Source organism: Puntigrus tetrazona, chromosome 18 (genome assembly GCF_018831695.1).
Source record: "Puntigrus tetrazona isolate hp1 chromosome 18, ASM1883169v1, whole genome shotgun sequence".
NCBI classification, from domain to species: domain Eukaryota; kingdom Metazoa; phylum Chordata; class Actinopteri; order Cypriniformes; family Cyprinidae; genus Puntigrus; species Puntigrus tetrazona.
In genome coordinates, this window is record NC_056716.1 from 20,869,216 (window position 1) to 20,890,310 (window position 21,095).

The window sequence follows — 21,095 nt, forward strand, 5'->3', positions numbered from 1 at the left end:
ATTAAAAAACAGAATAAATTTGTCAAAATATTTTTGTTAAAATTTAATTTCAAAGGAATATTTTGAATAATATTTTTTTTTTTACAGATAAGGTACAGATTTATTTACATTTAAAATATTATTTTACAAAACCTTTATAAACCTCATACAGCATAAAAGGTTTTTATATTTATGTTGTATCCAAATGTTAATGTGAAGAATAAAAGGGAAAAAACGGCATGTTTTTACAGAATTCAGATTTGTGATTTTCATCTCTATGTAAGGGGGTGCGGATGTGTTCTCTTCACAAAGAAAAGGATTTCACCTGTTTGATGAACCGATACACCAAGTATCATTCCAAACACTGATTCGGACCACCAGACTGAAAAACAGGATTTAACTACCCTGAAATCAAGTGAATCGGTGTGCATCAGTGCATCAAACTTAATACTAATATTATATGTTGTGTTATTTCAGGAAGAACTCTTGAGAAAGAAGCTTAGATCGCTGTTAGCTGCAATATTGAGCTTCGATCTGACTGCTCAACACATTAAGGTGTAAATGAAGGGTCCTGAAGGGCGTTCTGCAGTTATCTAATGCAACAATCCTGTCGACACCATCCTGATTATATCGTTTTCAGCAGAACTGGGCTTCCTCGCTTGTTTCTGCAAAATGAGGAGACAGCAGAAAAGTACAGTGAGGGAGGAAGAGGAGGACAAGAGTGAGATGATGATGGAAAAGTGTAGCTTTTGGAAATAATCAAATCTACAATGGGACCATTATTGGCTTAGGGTGCATCCTTTCTGAAGGTAGGAGCAATTTTCTTCATGTTTTCTCTGCTTTTTCTGTGACTTGCACATCTGTAAAACCTCTGTCTGTTATTCTGCATGTTCTTCTATTCCCTGCTGGAATAAACTCATTGAACAGCATTGTTTGTGTAAGATGGACACAAACCTGGGGTCAACGGTAAGAATTTGATTTATTTACTTTTTGTGCTGGCTCAGTCGACCAGTTAAAAAAAATAAATAAATAAATAAATAAATAACTTATTCTTAAAAACAAACACTATACAAAAATAATTATTTACAATTGAACAATTAAACATACTACTAATAATACAATTATTTATCATTTTAAAATGTATTTCAATATTAAAAAAGAGGGTACTATCAAAACGTTTAATATCTATTAATTTGTTATATTTATAATATTTGTAAAATGTAAAAATTCGAATATACACATGAAATAAATCACTTGCCCAACCTCAAATATGTTGATTTATATATTTATAGAAGTACATAAATAAGTATATATCATATAATATAATACTGTAATAATAATACAATAACAAATACATTAATTAAAAGCATATATATATATATGTATATATATATATATATATATATATATATGTATATATATATATATATATATATATATATATATATATATATATATATATATATATATCTTTTTTATGCTTTTTATGGTTGTCTTTTTTTTTATATTTGTAAAATGAAAAAAACCATGTTAATCACTGGCCCAACCACAAAATAAAATTTTATTATGTACTATCAAAGATATTTGCAAATACTATAAAAAATATTAATATTATATTATATATTTCAATTTATTTATAAATATATATTTTTGAAACAAAATTTTTTTAGCACAATGAAGATTAAAAAAAACACAGCTCAGTAACTTTCGATTCATTCAAAGTGATGGTTCCAAAATCACAATGTTTAAAAAAAAAAAAAAAAAAAAAAATGTATATAAAATTTCAAAAAAAAGTGTCAACAACGCCATAAAACGGTGTGTGGGAGATATGAGAATTTGCTTTCTCTTCTCCCAAAACTAAGCTGCAGTACTGAATGCAAAAAAAAGAGAAAGAAAGAAAGAAAGACAGAAATGGCAGAACTCAGTGCAGCGTGTGAGATCCAGAGAGGATTTCACAAGCACTGATCAGTGAGGCAAAGCCCCTCGCTTCAGAGTTTGAGCAGAGATGAAGGATATTGTTCAGTACAGACTGTACTAGTGACTAGTGTCAAGCTTTTGATGAGAAATCATACAACAGCTGTTAACTTTGGGACGTTAGTGTCATAAAAGAGCAGTTTATAATGACTTGCTCTCTTCTGTAATCCTGGATCCCAACCAAAGTCTACAATAGCCTCTCAAAAGCATATCATGCAAAACGATGCTTCCTGAAGGCGCTGGATGTTACCTGCCAAAACTAACCAGCAAAAGTTGAACTCAACAACGTCAAAAAACCAATCTCTCGCTGTCAATCACCTTACTAACTTTACATTTAAAGTCAAGCACCAACATAGGTTAAGTATTCAGCTAAATACGACCCATGCGGTGTAGAAGCCGCGATGTGGAGGTGAATGGCAGTGAACAACGGTCCACAGGTATTATCTGAGAATCAGGAATCGTAAAGGACTGATATTTCCTTCTGCTCTGAGAGTATTTAAAGACTTACAGAGTAACGCGGAGCAAGTTCCTCAGATTGTCCCATGATCTTGGGACAATCCTGGTTTTACCTGCAGAATCCTCCGCGCTCACGGACTCAAGGGGTTGAATCCTATACGGTCTTACAGAGCCTCCCGCGAACTTTTACACACATTCACCGAAACAGTCTGAGCACAGTTTTGTAATCAGACCGAACACCATCCTCTGAGCTCCGTCCCAGCAGAAGCCTCTCTAGTTATCGACCCACACAGCAGACGTATGATTGAGCCAGAGCCTCTGAACACATGCCTCCCAGAAGCCTCACACCGTTTCCCAGTCATAGAACTCCAATGGAGACACTGATTTTGATTGACTATATCGTTTATTGCCAGACAGGTAAAGCTCTAGTTTTCTACACTACACGTGTTCAGTGGAGAAGCTGTGACGTTTTACATTTATTAAGCAGAACAATAAAATGCATTATATTTAATAAAACTAAAAACGTGGGGTGATATATGTGTGGCGTAAAATGCTTTTTATGACAAACACAGCAATCATTACGAATATTATTAATAGCACACAATGTAATTTTATAGTTTTATGTAATATGCTTAGATTCATTTAATACACACTTTTTGACTAATTTAACATATTCAAAATACTTGAATGCCATTATTATTACACATACAGTAATTTAAACATTAATATACTGATAGATAAATAAATAAATACATCAAAGTTTTAGATTTATTAAGTACGATAATTACATTGATTGTACATGCATATAAGCTTCAAAGCTTCGACCGCAAAAGCAGAAATTATTACAAATGTTATTAATTTTACACAACTTTAACAAAACTAAAAATATAAATGAATAAACTACGGGGGAACATATGTGCAGTGTAAATTGAAGACGAAGCTTTGACAAACAGCTATTATTACAAATTGTTAATAGCACAAAAGTAACTTTGTAGTTTAATTTAATACACTTTTGGTATAAATTTTAAATATTACAAAAATTTGAGTCTAGCTGAATATTTACTGTCTATTTCCCTTCTCAAACTGTAGCAATTATTACAAATATTATTCAATAATAAATATTACAGTATTCTGTAATAGTGTAATAACTTTCAACAGGAAATATTCAAAACACTTTTTTTATTTCTTGTGGGGTTCTCACACACACACACACACACACACACACACACACACACACACACACACACACACACACACAACTTAAACTTTTTTCTTCCCAAATACAACAATTACAAATATTATTACTCATACATTAATCTATAAGTTAATATACTGATAAATAAATTAAGTTTTAGATTTAAGCATAGTAATTACATTTATTATAAATGAAAAAACTAAAAACATATAAATTCCAAATAGTATTATTCCGCATACAGTCATTTTAAAGTTTAATATACGTTTATACATTGATATCAAAATATTTGAATGCTAGCTCAATGATTTTTCCAGCACAATATGCCTTCAAATATTTGATATTTATGATATATATGTTTTCACCCTTATCTACTTGCTTATAGAGCAATTAAGTCAAAGTGGCACAGCTTACCATGACTCCCACTCTCTAAACTCTTTTTCCTCTTTAGTCAAATAGAAAAACTAAAAACTAAATAAATAAATGAGCCACCTATTTCAACATAACTCAGTCTCATTTTGATGTTAATTTCATTTATTTGTTCTTTTTTTTCCATTGCACAGTGTGAAATAGACGAGTTCAGTGTGGCAAAGGCTCTATCAGTCTTATTAGTCACAGCTGAAGCTATTTCAGTTATAGCGAGACCACCCAGAGCGCACAACCCAAGGCTGACTTCCAACCAAAAGCAGCGCAGTATTATTTCAAACATACAGTTCTCTCTTTCCTCTCATTCTAGCGTCACATGCTGTGCACAAATCAACCTGTCTCAATCACGCTCCACCATTTTCTCCCTATAAATGACTGCGCGTGCATATTATTCACGCTAAGCAGTCGGTGTATGAATAAACTGACGTCATCGGAAAGAAATATGGCCACTGTCTAATGTTCTCATTTTGATCATTCACGCTCAATGTGAAAGAACAAAAAAGATGAATTAACAAAAGACTAATGCATTATTCTCCACAGAAAATGAAAGGGAGGAAGAGAGATTTGCAAAAAAAAAAAATTGGTCCACAAGAGGAGAAGAAAAGATTCTAAAGAGAGAAACATTGCGCTTAGTAACTGTGAAGATTGATGTTTTTGCAGAAAAAAGAGTCACTAGCTGAGATTACACTACAAATAATTATTATCTGTCACTTAGAGCATGACATAAAAATATACGCCTAGTATGTCAATTTTTATCCTACACTTAAATAGCTCTTTTACTCTCACTATTATTCACTAACACTCACCAAAAAAAATACAAAGAGCAGTACCAAAAAAAGAGCAGTACCGCTTTAGTGAGGTTTTTTTTATATATATTTATTTTAATTACTACAGACAAAGTATGGTGCCATTATAAGCATTATTTTTTAACACCAACTTAAAGTGCCCCTATTATGGATTTTTGAAAATGATATTTCATGCAGTGTGTAACACAGCTCTAAGTGAATGAAAACATCCTGCAAAGTTTTAAATCTGAAGGTAGACCGTGTATAAAGTTACTGTCTGTCGGCGTCGTCTCAGAATCACTGAAACGAGTCGTATTTAAAACAAGCCTCAAGCCGTTTCGTGCTGAGGTCAATATGAAACATTAGCATACTGCCCGCCCACTTGTTGGCCTTTTTTTTGTGTTGGTCTAAATGAAAATGTAAAATTCTTTTCTTTTCACTAGGTGCTGCTTCACAAACCTCACAAACACTGCTTTTAATAAAATCAACCAATCACCAAGGGGTTTGGAACTCCCAAAACCAAAATATGAACCTTTCATAACCCATAATACATGCACTTTAATTTATTCACTAATACTTTATTTTAGGCTCTCTTAACTAGTTACTTATTAGCATGCATATCGCTATAATATTAGGCATATATTAGTAGTAATTAGCACATATTAATGCCTTATTCTACATCCCTATTTGACCCAATACCTGACCTTAATAAGCTCAATAAACAACTACCTAAGCAGCAAGATAGGAATTTATTGAAGGAAAAGTCAAAGGTGATTTAAAATAATGTATTAGCGTTCCCAATTCTAAAGCATTGCCATTTATTCCACTTTAAAATCATCATATTATCTTCCGTTCACCATCACTGAGTGTAAAGTCACACGTCCTGACCGATGACTATGTCTTGTGTTCATTTTTGGGCACATTATGGCAGCAGATCTGCAGATTTTGGTCTGCGAGGACACTTTGTATGAGGTTAGATTAATCATTCATGATCTAATAATTTACACATTTGCTTTAGGGAGACGAGATTGTATTACAGCCGTGTGACACCTCATGAGAATTAATTTGACGTTTCTGAGTGTGGTACATCATAAAGAGAGAGAGAGCAAAGTTTGGTGACTCATCAGTTCTGAGATCACCCGCAAATATATTATTCAAAGAATGAGCCTATCAGTCCAGGTAGAGTACTACAACCTTAATGTTATCAAAGTTGCATGGCCATTTAGTAATACTAAATAGTTGTACACTTGTTGACTTAGAGAAGGGTCATAACTGAATCACAGTACAGGAAGAATTGATTTACTTATTTACAGATACAGATATAAGTGTGCAAATATGCAGAAAAGGTCAATTCTTGTTTTATTTTATTGGATATCAGAGGAAAATGTGAATATCTGTTTTTAAATCCAAATGCATAAATCTAAACACAGATACGATTTAAACTGAACCGAGCTGGATGGATGATAACACTCGATGATGAACTAACTGCCTTTAACTGAAAATTGAGAGTTTATTATTGTTCTTTTGCATAACTGTCATATTATTTTCCTATCTAATGCTGTAAAGGCTTGACTAAAAATACTGTCAATGGCAAGTTCTTAAGAATTCAATTAAAATATGAATCAAAAAAACGTTCAAGATACATAGGAATGGAACCATAAAGTTTAGTGTATAAAGCGCTACCGAAAAGGAGATTTCTGACTGAGGAAATAAAAAGCAGCCTTTAAAGATGCGTATCATAATTGGATCCTACAGATGCACATAGATAAAGTGTAATAGGTATCTTTTGGATGTTTCTTTCCACTAGTCTGAAAGAAGTCGCAAAATAGTCCAACATTTTAAAATGGTCTTGCTTGTTTTTAAAAAAATATAATTGCATTACATAATACAACGTTAAACCATGTGGCATCTGCAAACAAATGATTCTAGCCTCTTCTCTCAGAACTACTTTACTTTTCTGAGTCATGTTTGCAAGACTTTTACCCATCTGGTTAACCATCTGGCACCTTTAAAGCCCTGTTCACACTGACAGCAACATGCAGCAACAAACCAAGCAGAAGTCATTCATTTTCAATGAGAGTCTGTGATTTCCAGTGACGTGAGAGTCAATGGCCTTTGGCAACGCGATACGGCATGTCCAACATCTTGACGAAGCTGAGAAAAGTTTAATTTGTGATGCATCAAGCTCACGTGAGCTGAATATTGGTACTGCGAGTTATCTATAACTCTTCTATTTGTCTGTGCTCCCATAAAATCACGAACAGCCAGGAACAATCATCTGAGTCACATTAAAAATCATTTATCTTGCATTATGTGCTGCTGTAATTTATAAATCAAGGCTGCAGCTGAATACATACCTACTATATAAGAATATGGCATGTCCGATTAAAAACTATATACAGAACACGCTTGTGTAAAAGTAAAAAAACGTATATTTATTCAAAAGTCAGCATGCAATTTTGGATATAGTCAAACACTGATCAATCTGTTATAATTAATCATTTTTAAGTGTTTTAATAGTAAGACATACATGATATGTATTTTAAATGTGGAAAAAATGCTTAGTAAAGTTGTGTAAAGCCATGGCAACAAACCGCCATAAACTTTAAACCACTAAAAGTTCAGCAGCTTTACAGCCCAGACGATGCCAAACTTTTAACAGAGTTAAATATGTGGTTTCATAAAGTTTTAAGCTTCACATTTAAGCTTGTAAATCCGGCAAAAATTGCCCTCATTCACTTCCACTGTAAGCGTCTCACTGTAGTCTTGATTATAGCTTAAAAAAGGAGAGAGAAATGAGCAATGAGGGCAAGTTCTTTATTGTGGTATTCAACATTATTCCACAAAAGCTGTCAATTGAGCTTAACTAAACCTACAATATTTCTTTAAGAGAATAAATGCCACTGCAGAAGCTAAAAAGCAGAAGAAACATATGTCATGTCTAATGGGGATGAAACCGATTAATGCTGATTACCTGGATTACTGACAGAAAGACAGACCATCTGACTGTGTTACTCAAAGACTGATTGTTTTACCAACAATCTTAGAGAGAAGGTTACGTGGGTTCTTAGGGCATAAGAGAGCAATTGCTCAAGCTTTATAAATAAAGCACCTTCTCACTCCACAAAAACTACCCACATGCCCAACTTGTGGTGTCCTGCTAGATGTAATTTGGAAAGTACGATGCATATAAATGACACACAATATAATTATGGCAAAATATCAAGGAGTATCACACTAATGAAATAAAGGAATTAAAATTGTTATGCTCATGAATACACTCTGCATGAGGCTGATTGAAAGCACTTCATTATCCATTTCCATTAGAAGCCTGATTGTGTTTCCATGTATCAATCTGATTGTCGCAGTAAGTCTAAGGCCAGTCTGTAGGTGTGTGTGTGTGTGTTTGTCTTGGAAGTCAGTTATGAGCTGATTACTGGGAAAGCTTCAGCTCTTTTGCTGTGAAGTGTCAGCCTGACCTGTAAGACCACTTTTAATCTTACTTACAACAAACACATCCAGAGAAAGAGAGAGATTCGCTGAAAACATTGAAGGCAGCTACCTACTGTATGTATGTTTCATAGGCAGCTACAACTTACATGAAGTGCACTGGAGAGTGGACCAAGCAAATAAGGGCCAATCACTTATTTAATAGTTAAGTTTGTTCACTCAACACCAGTGATATTTCATATTCTTATATACATTCATAGTTAAACTTACAGTTTTTCAGTATGTGTATTATATATATATATAATACACATACTGAAAAACTGTAAGTTTAACTATGAATGTATATAAGAATATGAAATATCACTGGTGTTGAGTGAACAAACTCACTGGTGTTAACTGAGCACATCACAATACATTCTATGATTACAATGATGTCTAGATATCCAGCTCAGTAGGTTTTGGTACTTGCAGACCAAAGAGTTAAAGAGTTAGACATAGACCGAGAAAGAAAGCAGACATAACAAAAAATATTAAACTGAACAAAAATTCCGACTAATTCAAGCGTACAACCACACTGGAGACATCAAAGTGATGCATCGCAGAACTTATACAATATGGATGACAAAAAAGTACAAAGACTTGCTTTACTTTTAGCAGTAAAGAGAAATAGGGTAGTTTGGTGTCTTACTCACCATTACAGAACTCAAGCAAACGGCAGACAGGCCTGCTGCTCTCGTCACCATAGAGATCCAAGTGTATGTGTAAGTAGTAAAGAAAGAGAGAAAGAGAAAGAGAGAGAGAGAGAGAGAGCTTAGCCATAAAAGAGCCCTTAAACTCCACTCACCTTTAAGACTACTTGCTTTCTCTCTCTCCTTCTCTTTATCTTTGACCTACAACCAAATCGGGAGGGAGACTGGGTTGGGTGGAGACAGGAGGTTCCGATAGTTTGATATGTTACCATGGAAACAGCGGAAGAACCAAACACAGAGTAAAGAGTAGAGAAAAAAAGAACAAAAAGAAAAAAATCTCAGATCTCTAAAGGGGAGAATGTCAGACCGTGCACAGACTCTACACACACCAACATGTAAGGATTGCACGCTCAGATACGCAGGAATACATATGGTCATTCTGAGTTAAGGAATAACGGATGTTTTTCACTGGTGTAGTCTGGGATCGGATGAGTAAAAGGCAGGCATTCAACAACATTTCATTGCAACAGTTTAGAACGTAGCATTGGACTTGTCGTAATACTTTAAGCTTTGTTTGATGCAAAACTAGGTATTGTGGATGGATGGATGGATGGATGGATGTTGGATGGATGGATGGATGGATGGATGGATGAAAGGATGAACAGAACATTACATAGAACAATAATATGATGAATGGGTGGAAGCATAGACAGAACAATAAATAGAACAATAATATGGATGGAACAATGCGTAGAACGACAAATGGATGATGGATTGATTTTAAGAATGACAAAGAAAGATGAATGGATGGAAAAACAGAACAACACATTGATGGTTTGTTGGATGGATGAATAGAACAGTAAATAGATGGATGGATTGATGGACAAATCAATACATGATGAAAGAAAGGATAGACAGAACTATACACAAAAAGATGGATGATGATTGGGCAGAAGAGAAGGAATAATGATGGATGGATGGATGGATGGATGGATGGATGGACAAACCAATACATAGAAAGTATGTAAAATATAAAAATACACAGAAATATGGAGGGAGAGAGGGAGGGAGGGATAGATGGACCGATGGAAAGAACAATACACAGAAAGTTAAATGGATGGATATAACAATACACAAAGATGGATAGAACATCAACAAAACAGGAAGATGATGGAGGAATGGGTGGATGGAAAAACCTATCCATAGAAAAGATATCATCCCTTCATGATAGTAATATTCATCATTCTATCTACTAAGTATTTTAGTATCCCCTTTAAATAACGTGGTATATGAATATGCTAATCATACATTGCTTTACCCATCATCATATGATACCATTACTGTACATAAGAAGGATTTTGACACTACATGGTGGATTTTGGTAATGACTAAGTCTTTGCAGATCCTGCATGAGTTGCTCAGACACGCATGAAAGAGTGTTTAAACAAGAGAATGACAAACCACACTCACAAGGTGCTCTTGATTGCTTGCTGCCTTGCACTCGTTTGGTGAGAACACTTTTAGCCTAAAAGCATGCATAAATTTGTAAGTTTTTACGCTTGATGATGAACATGATGCATACATGATTAGATTTCAGAGTGATGTTAATGCAGCATTCCTGTAAAAATGCTAACTATCTTAATGTACTGTTTTCAACACACCCCACTAATTTCAATAAGAATAACAGTTCAAGGTTGCAAAGTTACAGATGAAAGAGAAACAGCACATTTTCTTCATTACAGGATTTCACGTGACATTAGGTATTTAAAAGGTTGCTCACCATCTTTGATTGTCTCTGTCTGCTGCTCACACAGAATATGATAAATCATAGTCAAAGTGGTTTAAAGTGGTTTTATTTACTTTCTCAATACGTGATTCCTGGTGTTATTGTAGACAAATCAGTGGTGCATGTAATTTCAGCCACAACATCTCTTTGTAATGTTAATAATCAAAGTTTTGCTGCTGAAATAACTTTCCTTTTTACTGAAGGTACTTAGACTATACATACTATGTTAAGTAACATATAAATAGCTGTTTAAAGGTGCAGTGTGTAATATTGACAGCTAACAAGTGAAATGGATACTGCAGTCCAAATGAAAGAGTTGTGTCTTATACTCTCCTCCTCAGGAGAGAGTAAAATTGCCAGATCAAGGACACACAGTAGGAACAAGCACAAATGCAGATAGAAGGTCATGATGAGTTTGTTTGCTGAAATGTGTCCTGTTTGCCATTAACTGGCAACTTGGTGTCTACTATTAGGTAAACTGACATTGGGTGGAGTCACACAGACAAAAACAGACATTCCAACACAGAACAAACATTTGAAAGTAAAATAGCTGCCTGCAGCATTGAAACAAGCATGTGAACTTAGCACTTTTCTAATAAACATCTGCAAACATATTATGGTATTTTTATGCTTTTACATGTTTTACTGGGACTCCCCATAGGTGTAATGGTTTTTATACTGTACAGACTGTATGTGTTATTGTCCTACACCAACCTTACACCTAAACCTACCAATTACAGGAAACTACTGGCATTTTTAGATAAAAAACATAATAATAATCCTGTATGTTTTATAAGCTTGTTTCCTCGTGGAGACCTAAAAAATGTCCCCACAAGGACAAAATTTACTGGAATTCCTATCCGTGTGGAATTCCCATAACGTCATAAGGTGGACATACACACGCACACACATAATACATATATAATACATACATACAGTACATATGTACATACATATAAGACAAACAAATAGGTAGAGTTTAATAAGAAAGAAGAGTGGAAGAGTGGAATAAAAGGGGCCAAGCAGGAGTGTGGACATGAGAGATTTTTTTTTTTTTTTTTTTGACAGTGTTTCATCAGAGCAGTCTAGAGAGCCCAGAGCCTTTTTATTAAAGAATGAAACTCTTGTCTTACATTTCAAAGGCAAAATGGTGCACACGCAGAGAAAAATTACTTCTCAATTATGAAAAAAGTACAGTTTGTTGACTATGAAGATGTGAAGAAAGTGGCATTGTGCAGTGCTTCCCTTATTAAATTATTACTGTTTTAGCATAATTACATGTTAACATAAAATGCACAAATGTTTTGACTCAACTCATCACCGCACGCTTGCGGTGTTGCCATTACCATCAATAAATGACTATTTCAGTGTGTTAGCAAGTTGCCATGGCAACCTCATATCAAGTATTTCCCAGACGCTGCCAAGAGCTTCCTCCCTTTTTTGTGTCTTGTCTTTTATGTTCGCCACGAGAGCCGAAGCACTATCCTCTCATTACTATCACACTTTGCTTTTAGGTAAATCCAAAACAGGTCATTCTCCTTATCAGCAAAGAGACACATAGTTTCCCAGCGTCAGGTAAAAGCAAACGATCTGAGGGAGCCGCGAGCGTGGCGGGAGCGACGGCGAAAACGAGAGTGTATACAGCTGAGTGTGAGCGGTCATTAAGAATTTAGGTGGCGTTGAGCAGGCTTGTGGAGGTCTATAAAAGATGCAAAGAGATGAAGCAGCAGCTCGGAGCTCATTACTCCAGCTGATCAGATTTCCTGTTCTGGTTTGTTCACGACGCCACCAGGCTCACAGCAGGATGGCCCAACAAGATTTAGATAAGATGAAACCTGGGCGTGCATTCACCAAAGGATCACTCACATGCTGTTCATTTTATTTTGACTTTTTTGCACTGGTTGGATCCTTTTGGATTTGGAATAAACTAAATGTTCTCGTCATCCGAACTGGGACAGGACTGCGTGTATTGAATGTTTAGATCATCTGGCCTTTCACGAGTAAACAATGAGTCATTTCAAACTAAATCAGAAATCATTTTATTAATATGCATTTTTCTTGTTTTCCAGTCAAGATATCTAAGCATCCTTGAGACTAGGTATATCTCAAATCAAATATTTTTGCACCAGAGATATTTTTGGTTGTTGTTTTGAAGAGCAAATGGTATATTATTGATAAACCGCTACAGATCAATAGAAAAATGGAAAAATCTATGGAACAAAAAAGTGAATAAACAATAGATAGACACAACGAATGACAGACACAATGAAGGATAGATGGAATGGTAGACAGAATGTATGGCACAACAAACAAATGACAGAATAATGAAACAATAGATAGAGGGAAAGGCAGTTAGAAGGAATAGGATAGATGCAAATAAACAATAAATAGAATAAACAACAGAATGAAAAAAATGAATGACAGATAGAAATAACGAATGATAGTATAGATTGATAGAACAAACAATAGACCTTTCGCGTATGACAAATAGTGGAAGTGATAGAAAAGTGTCTATTACATTTGAAATATGGATATTTTTCTTACAAAAACACATGCATTCACTACAGGAGGCCTTCATTTACTCTTTATTTAGGGACATATTCATATGTTTGCGCACACTTTATTTAACGTGTTAAAGGGAAACACCTTCCCACTGCAAAGTTCCAGGACAATTAATATAACTACAATTACATTCATCTAAAAAAAGAAATTCATATACACCAAGGATGACTGGAGGGTGAGTAAAACACGTAAAAAAAAATCACCCTTTAACTAGTGCATTCTAGTACATCACTAGTACAACAGAAGACTATATCTCTGCACTTTATAGAAGTGCAGTAAACATAACTTATACTGGCTACCTATAGTAGTCAACTGGTTAACTAATTCACATTATGTTTGTAAAATGCTTAACTAGTTCAAACAGGTCCCCATCAATGTGGAATAAAAAGCCTCAAACCAGGTTAAACGCACATGACAAACCACTTAAATGAGCATTTACCAGCCTGGAGCTACAATCAGTTGCTAGTTTAACTGAATTGTCCATTAGCGACAAAGCTCAAAAGCATATAAAAAAGTTACTGCAATATAGAAAACCATTTTAGTTTTACTACTATACATTATTCTACACAACTGTTTATTTAGCTTTAGAAAAGGGTGGTGAGGGACAAGTAGTTTCAGTGAGATGGGAAATAGCTTGGCTGCTAATAGCCGCTATCACACCGAAACTCGGTGGCATTAGCTTAATGAAAGTGCACAGTGGTGCAGGGTTGTCCATACCCATCTGAGAAACACATTCGGCGGCTACTCTCTTTTAATCTGTGTCACTGATCCCCTACAATCCATCCTATCCCTCTGGACATGCCAGAGCGTGACTAGCCTATCAAATTAATTAGCTAACGGTACACACTGCATTAGCTAGCCGCGCACCCAAGCTCCCTCTTATTAAGCTGAACAGAACTGCAGCTCTGACAAAGTAGCACTGAAGGGTACTCTAGCTCTGGCTGGTGCTCACGAGGGTGAAGTTTATTTAACAACAACAACACAGTAGGGCGAGGGCAAAGTTAGCGCCATGTAAACAACAGTTAGCACTCATTTAGCCGCTGTTTGTTCACGAGAGATAAAAAGATGGGGCCGGGGCAGGGCTGTGCTGAACAACGCAGCTCAATTATGATTCATTTCAGAGGTAAGCTAGGTTATTGCCCTCTCACGACTTTCTGAAATCAAAAAAGACCAGCCAAAAGAAAGATTGAACGAACAGCCTTAGCTAAAGCTTCTGGCAGCTTTCATTGGAATAGGCTGGAAAGTGACATGCTGAGTAAAGAGCTGGATGGTGTGAATAAATGAGCCGAGTAAGAAGAGAGAGGAAGGCTAATGGGAAGCAGAGGATGTGCTCTAGTTTGAATGAACATTAACCAGGTGAGATGACGAGCCTCTCCAGTTTCAATTACCTGCCCTAATAAGTGAGATGAAGAGGTTTGTTTTGGGGTATAGAGGGGAAGATGAGAGACATCAGGGAGGGCAGGAAATCTTCTGAATGACATTGTCCATTACAGCTTGTTTACCACAAAACAAAACTTGCTTTTTATGCTTGCATTTATGCACATTTGCAATGTATTCGCGCATATTCTTAACAATCTAAAGGTTCTTTAAATGCTCTTGGCTTGTTTTTTCCTTTCTTGCCATTAAATCTAATGATCTAGTGAGATTTGTGTTTGTCTGGAGACAGCCAGTGCTTCACACAGAGATCTGATCTTGTCATCATCTGTCTGGAATAACATGAAGAAACAGAACAAACTAAGACAGACTAAATCCAGAAGAACTGTGGCCACATCTCCAAGATACTTTAAGAGACCTACCTGCTATATTGATATATCATTTCTTTAAGCAAACTAAAAGGTGAATAAAGTGTGAATTAAAAAGTAAAAACAAGGTCAAGTAAATAACATGGAAAAATATATGGGTAGTTGTATATATATATATATATATATATATATATATATATATATATATATATATATATATATATATATATATATAGATATATATATATATATATAATGAACAAATATGCACTTAAATGAATATATAATCAAATAAGCACTTTTAAGCAACAGCCTCACAGCTACCCAGAACACCCTAGCAGTTTTCTAATAACACACTAAAAACCATCAAGTAAAAGAAAATGTAGTGGACAAAGGAGGAGATGAGAATAAAATCATCTTATATTTACAGCTATTTAATTACACATAAATTATTGCAGACATCCTCAAAGTGCAATGAAGCTGTTAGAGGTTTATTGGTTTGTAGGTTTAGTGGAGCACATTGTTGGTGGCTGGTGTTTAATGACTGGGGGCCTCATTAACAGCTGCAATGCATTGTGGGGCCATGCTTCTGATAATTGATGTTGCTGGATTAGACTTTAAACTCTGACTCTGGTCTTGCTCGCTTCAGCAAGCTCTTCAGATACACCACACTGCACATGCAGTTCCTGTGTGAAATGCCCCATCATTCTGAGTTAGAAAAAGCCAAAAAACTGCTCATATACAAACCTGTCACTTAATGTTAAGCTACAAACTTCATAGAAGCATGGTTATTATAGTAAACTAAAACCACTACCCCAAAATCATCACGTTTTAATTCATCAGTCTTTTAATTCAGAAATATATATATGTTTAAAAAACATTTCCTGATGAGAATCAATTTAACACTGGTTCCAACTCTATCGGTGAAAAACTGGTAAAAGAGAGATCTGGCAACTACTGAGCTCACATCTTGAAATTGAGCTAGCCAAATAAAAAGGCATTAAGTGTTCCCTCCACTTCTTCTTCAGCACATGCCATGTGGCGAATGTTTGAGCATCTACCCAGCCAAACAGACAGAAGTCTCGTCTCCGAACACAAGCAGCAGCAGGACAGAGTTTGGCCTTCTCTGTCTCTCACTCTGCCCTGCAGGCTACAACACAGACACACGGAGCAAGAATGAGGACAGAGAGAGAGAGAGAGAGAGAAGACAAACAGAGTGAAATGAGATTTAATGGAAGTGCATAATATCTACAGAGACAGAGAGAGAGACAGATGAAGGAAAGAGAGAACAACCAATCAATGGCAAAGTGGTACTTGAAGGATTTTTTTTTTCCTAGAAAGAGAGACAATATTGGTAAAAAGGAAAATGAGATGGAAAGACCAAGGCCATTTTTGTCAGATGACATTATATACACACATTTTTTTAATCATATAAATATTATTAAATAAATAAATATTGTTATTAAAGCAAGTAATTACATAAATTAATCATAATAAATGATTTTTTAAATTATTTTTTATTTATCAATGTTGTAAAAAAAACCAATGTAAAATAGTAACAAAGACAATTATTAATATTAGTTGTTATTATTATTAATATATAATACAACAAAATACTACTACTGCAAATAATAATCCACAAGGAAATGTGGTGCATAAACTGTCCGTAAGCTCCTGGAAAATGTGGCTTGGGACGAGACAAAGTCTTTGCACATCTCTGCAGCTGCTCTCCTGTTTTGTTCATTCACCTCTATTTTTATCAACAAAATCTTTTTCTTCTCATCGCTGTATCTGCATTACTTCCACCTCTGTTCCCAAACCTGCTCGAGAAATCGAGGGAGAGAGATGTTGCACAGAGCACTCAGCAGTTGAATCGATTCCGGCCTGATCTTTTTAGGTTATACATGTTTTGTGTGTTGCCTCATTATTTAACCAAAGCAGACCGGAGGCCAGCGATGATTCCAGCAGCAGTGCCCGGAGCAGCCTCATTTTCATCCATTCATACGACACGCTCATAACAGCGCTAGGAGAGGAGGCCTGCTGAAAACGCCTGCTGAACGGACTCGGAGATCAATAAACAACACTAGAGATGCTCTATGGCTTTATACTGTTGAATCTCAGATAAAAGAGAGATCTGAAGATGATGAGACCCGCGCTCAATATGCTTGAAGAAATAACTAAGTAAACTGATTGGTTTGGGAAGAGTTTGTTTTTCGCTCTTGTATAAGGACTGAGGAAGTCGGATTCGATTTACACCAAACGTGTAACATTTATAAGTAATATTATTTATTCTTTGCAGTTTTTAGTGAAGATATTTGAGTGATATTTCTAATTATAATCGATACTTCTTCAGTTCCCTGTCGTGTCTTCACACTGAAGCTAATTGTGCTCCAAATGTTATGACATCTGGAATTGGGTGCGCTAGATCTTATTAAGGTTTGAAAAATTGCAAAGATTGCAAAAGGGGGTTGTCATAGCGATGTCACAGAGAAAGAGAAAATTTTTTTAACATTCTTAAAGGGAAATTTACAAAATACAAATGAAGAACATTTATTTTTAAGAATGTATATTAAAATCATAACAAAATATTATAATTGCATACATATTATATATAGAGAGAGAATTAAAGTTATTGTAATGCCAGAATGCAATACTCTTAAATGTAAAAAAGGAAGAATCTGCTGACATCAGGAAGCAGAAGACATCAAAATTTGAGAAATACTTTTTTTTGTAACTAAACCTTATATTTTTCTGACAGTTAGCTACAAGGCAATGAAGAAAGTTATTATTATGTACTAATCCAGCAACAAAGAATGTGTTCACATACAATATATAGTACGAAATCACCTGTTACTTGACCAAAGGTCTAAAGCTACATTCTGAGCTGGTTTCAATCTCAAGACGATGAGATGGTCATAAATGAAGTCATATTAACTCCTGTAACAGAGCAAAAGTCACACTCTCTATCAAATGCAATTCATTTTGTCCTATTTTTCCAGTAATAAGACACCTGAATAATGGGGAGGGCCACTAACATTTTGCACTGAAGGATTTACAAATTAATTTTGCATATAAATTGTACAGGAAGCATAAAACAAATATTCTTTTCAAAGCTGGGGTGTCAAAGTAATTAATGTAAAATAACACAGCTAATACTACACTAAATAACACTTCATACAAGTTTCTTTCTTTATTTTTTTTAAACTTTGATCTACCCATGGTTCTCTACACCTAATAAAGTCCAGAATCAATTTTTGCTGCTTTAATAACAAACACTGGGGTAAAGCAGCATTTTCTAATTTACTGAAAGAATCCCCAAAGGTCTCAGATTACATTTACATACAAAATTGGTAATTATATATTAATCAAACAACAGTACTGACGAGAAAAAGAAACTTGCTGCTCTTATTGGGAAAACTTCAGCTTTAATAAACCGTCTCAAACTAAACATTAATACAGTTAGGGTTAAAAAAAACAAAAGTACCCCTCATTTTAATTACAGGCCTTCTCGGTCAATCTGCTTTAAATGATCCCATTATTTATTTTTAAATGTTGTCTCATAAAAACAACAACAAAAAGCGTTACATTAGTAAAGTTGGTTAAACAATGAAATTACCATATGTATCAATTACGGTTTAAGTTACATGGCTCATAAAGTCTACAAGACTTATTAACCTCAAATAAATGTGGCTGCTTAATTGCAGACAGTGAAGGGTCACATAGAAACACTTCATTACACAAGAATTTTAGAGCTTTCTGTGCCTGAATCGACAGAGGAAGAAGTCACGTAACTGCTGGATGGTTGTAGCTGTAAGCTGTATCGACCGACAAAGAGCAATATAATTGTCCAAGAGCTCACGATGCAGCATTTGTTTGCACAGTAATCCTTTATGGATTATGATTACATAATCCATATTATTGTTGTTGTGTGATGTGACCATTTTCTATACCTGTACATACAGACAACAACCTATCAACAGCAACACCTTATCAATACCCGAGTAACATCTCATCAACATCCCCACAACAACGCATCAACTCCCCAGCAACATCACAACAACACCCCATCAACTGTCCAGCAACATCCCAGCTATACTCCAGAAACACCCCACCAAGACCCAGTCAACATCCCAGGTACATTCCAGCTACATTCCAGGTACACCTTAAAAACTCCCTAACGACATTCCAGCAACACCTCAAAAACTCCCCATCAACATCTCAGTTACACTCCAACAACTTCCCACCAACACCTAGACAAAAATCTGAGCAACATCCCAACCACACTTCAAAAACTCCCCAGCAACATCCTAGCTACCCTCCAACAACATCCCACCAATACCCAGTCAACACCCCAGCAACATCTCAGTTGCACGTAGGAAACACCCCATCAACACCCAAGCAACATTCTTTAACATCCCAGCAATATCCCAGCAACAATTCAGCAACATACTATCAACATCCCAGCAATATCCTAGCAACATACCAACAACATTACAGCAAAACAACAGCAACATACCTTCAACATACCAGCAATATCACAGCAGCATACCAGCAATAATTCAGCAACATACTATCAACATACCAGCAACATACCATCAGCATCCCAGCAATACCCCAGCAATATATCAACAACATTACAGCAATACAACAGCAATATACCATCAGCATCCCAGCAATATCACAGCAACATACCAACAACATTACAGCAAAACAACAGCGACATACCATCAACATCCCAGCAATATCACAGCAACATACCATCGACATCCCAGTAATATCGCAGCAACATACCATCAACATTCCAGCAATACCCCAGTAACATACCAGTAAAATTCCACAAACACTCCAGGCAACATTCAAGCAAAACACCTCCCCAGTATTCCAACAACCACTAACATTTTTCTTATATGAAAAATTTCAAAAATCTAGTTTTAGCAGCTTCTGACAAAAATCAAACAAACTTGATCCAGTTATCAATTCACATAGTGGATTAAAATTGACTGAATCCCAATACATTATTTCAAAAGGCAGCTGCAGACATATTTGGGCGGTTAGCTCTGACGTTATTGTTCTCTTTTATAAATCAGGTCACTAGAGTAGTGGCCACGTTTTTCACTCAATATGGACATTTGTGCAATACTGCTTTGCCAGATCACACACTTTCTGAGGAGTCTCATCTGCTCCAATCATTCAACCTGACACCGCAATCGGATGCAGTCAGTTCACAACATCACAAAAGGAAGCTTCTGGAAAATGAAAGCAACTGCAGTGGCCACCGGGAGCCATTTAAATACAGTTTAAGGTCCGAGCAGCACTCATGCAAAACACCCTAGTATTGCAGCGCAGCACTCACTGATATTTTTCTTATAGGAAAAAAGGAAAAAACTGACAAAACTTCCCTATCCGTGCATACAGCACTGTCACCACAATCAAGATTTAACTGAACATTTTTACTGTGTGTGTGTGTGTGTGTGTGTGTGTGTGTGTGTGTGTGTGTGTGTGTGTGTGTGTGTGAATATATGTGAGTGTTGAGTGAGAGATTGCTCACCCCAGGCTTCAACAGCAGGCAATCTATGCAAGTCCACTCGCACAGCTATCAAGCATCAAATTCAACGACGGAAGTGACGGATCAAACACACACACACACACCTGCGGAGAGAGGTAAAAGACAGCTTGATTGCATCTGAAAGATATAATATGAACTCCTCCGGCAGCTCAGTTGAGCCCATGACATTATAAGCAATTATCCCTGTGTGGCATCCTTTAACCACAAAACATCCAATCACACATCCTGGCAGGAAGTTACACTGACCCGTGAGATTCGAGTCATTACTAAAAACAGGAAAGGAACGTGAAAATGTTTCAAAAACAAAAGAGACCCACATGGTGGACTTCTCCATCCATCATATTAAAACGCAATCACACGCATGATCATACAAATCATGTCTGCTGCTGATTAAAGGACCCCAGCAAGCTATAGAAAATAATGACGGACTAACGATGAAAGATTTCCAATTAACGTTCTTAAATTAAGCTAATTGAGTACATTGTGTT

General features: G+C 35.7%; 1 protein-coding gene and 1 long non-coding RNA gene across 2 annotated transcripts in view; one reads left to right on the forward strand and one right to left on the reverse strand.

The window, feature by feature from the left end:
• shank3a (SH3 and multiple ankyrin repeat domains 3a) overlaps positions 1-21,095 on the reverse strand; it is a 225,513-nt gene that overhangs the window by 196,617 nt on the left and 7,801 nt on the right. The window lies entirely within an intron of this gene.
• On the forward strand, positions 660-17,900 carry LOC122362840. Its single transcript, XR_006253167.1, has 3 exons — positions 660-788; positions 907-945; positions 16,070-17,900. It is a non-coding gene; the product is annotated as an uncharacterized LOC122362840 (long non-coding RNA).